The 1931-nt window shown below is 41.1% G+C and overlaps 1 long non-coding RNA gene across 1 annotated transcript in view; it reads left to right on the top strand.

Annotated features, from left to right (window-relative positions):
* Positions 1-6: 6 nt before the first annotated feature.
* The window catches only part of LOC128248720 (uncharacterized), a 17189-nt gene continuing 15264 nt past the window's right edge, over positions 7-1931 (top strand). Inside the window, exon 1 of the long non-coding RNA XR_008264886.1 lies at positions 7-485. This is a non-coding gene — a long non-coding RNA (uncharacterized LOC128248720). The remainder of the gene's footprint in view (positions 486-1931) is intronic.

Below are 1931 nucleotides of genomic sequence, written 5' to 3'. Positions count from 1 at the left end.
CACGCGCATCAATACTTGTCAGTGTCGCACTGCTTGCTTGTGTGTATGTGTGAGTGTGTGTGTGATCATGTATTCGAAATAACGGACTGAAGTGTATAGTGTATATGTCAAGTTGTATACTGTCTTGTGTATATATATATATATATATATATGCGGTTACCATCGAACAGCATACACATACACACTCACACATAAATATATATATACTTGTAGATACACATATATGAATATAGCTATATATATATATATATATACATACACCCACCACCACTACTACATGCACACAGGGATGTAGATAAACGAATTTACACACCCACTCTTTCCATACACACAGAGAGTAACGCTTGTATACACAAACACACAGGTTTTCAGTGGATACTCACAGCCACAGCTGTAAACAGTCTAGAAAGGCGCACGTGGCTGTTAGACAAGAAGACAACCTGTATGGACCTGTATCTATGAGTGTATAAGAACCACGCGTATATGTAAGTACCATTATACACACATATACATATATATACACACGCACGTACTGCAACATATATTTGTTATGGTTATATATATATGAGTAAGCATGAATGTGTTACATGTATACAATGTCATTTGTGTGTGAGTGTGTGTGTGTGTGTATGTGTGTGTGTGTGACGCGTGGCTTAGCGGTAAGGGTATTCAGCTCGCGATCATAAGGTCGCGAGTTCGATACCCGACGGCGCGTCGTGTCCTTGACTAAGACGCTTTATTTCATGTGGTTCCAGTCCATTCAGCTGGCAAAAAAATGAGTTGTATCTAAATGTGAAAAACGACCAGCTTTGTCACAATATGTGTCACGTTGAACCTCCCTGGGAACTACATTAAGGGTACGCGTGTCTATGGATTGCTCAGTCACATGCACATTAATTTCACAAGCGGGTTCTTCCGTTGATCATATCAACTGGAACGTTCGTCGTCGTAACTGAAGGAGTGTCAGTTTGGATATCTATAAATGTACAGATACGCATGCATTCATTCATATATAACTGTGGTTATGCATTATGTGCGTGTATGTAAGTCGTGTGTGTGTGTGTGTGTGTGCGCGCGGGCGTATGTAGAACATGTATGCATGCGCGACTATGCATTTCTGTGTATGAATAAGATACAACACTCGTATATGTGTGTGTAAGTGCTCAAACATCCATGTGTGCCTATGCAAACGTGTGCGCGCAATCATGGGTCATGCATTTGCTCGTGTATACGCGTATGTATATATGTGAGATTATATCTGTGTCTATATGCAAACATTCTAGTGCGTGTTTGCATGAGTGCGCAAAATTCTTGCTAACATGCGTCAGTGCGTTTGTATATAAACAAGCTTGTGTGTGTGTATGTGTGTGTGTGCGTGTAAACATGATTGTGTATTTATAAACATGATTGTGTGCGTGTAAACATATTTGTGTCTCTATAACCATGCGTGTGTGTTGGGCGTGTGTGTGAGTAAAACATGCTTGTGTATTTATAAACATGAATGTTTGTATGTGTCTGTGTGTAAACATGCTTGTGTATCTACAAATATGATTGTGTGCTTGTAAACATATGCACACATACGCGCGTGTGTGTGTGTGACTCTGTGGGTGTGTGTGACTCTGTGTGTGTGTGTGTGTGACTGTGTGTGTGACTGTGTGTGTGTGCGTGTGTGTGTGTGTGTGTGTGCCTGAAGGCGAGAACGAAGGTGAAAGTACTTGGACCAGTTCGCCAATTGGCATGGTTCTAAGGCCTTCGTGTGGCCTTCTCCCTACACCATTTAAAGCAAAAAGAAACGTTTGTTATAAATTATTTTCAAGTTCTTTCATACTCAGTTATGTTACTGTCATTTTCTCTTTTATTTTTACTAGTTTCAGCCCGACAGCTGCGGCCATGCTGGGGCACAGCTGCACGTGCGACTCACACACACACAC

Source organism: Octopus bimaculoides, chromosome 9, assembly GCF_001194135.2.
Source record: "Octopus bimaculoides isolate UCB-OBI-ISO-001 chromosome 9, ASM119413v2, whole genome shotgun sequence".
NCBI lineage: Eukaryota > Metazoa > Mollusca > Cephalopoda > Octopoda > Octopodidae > Octopus > Octopus bimaculoides.
Note: the sequence above shows the minus strand (reverse complement) of the source record. Positions and strands in the feature narration are given on the sequence as shown.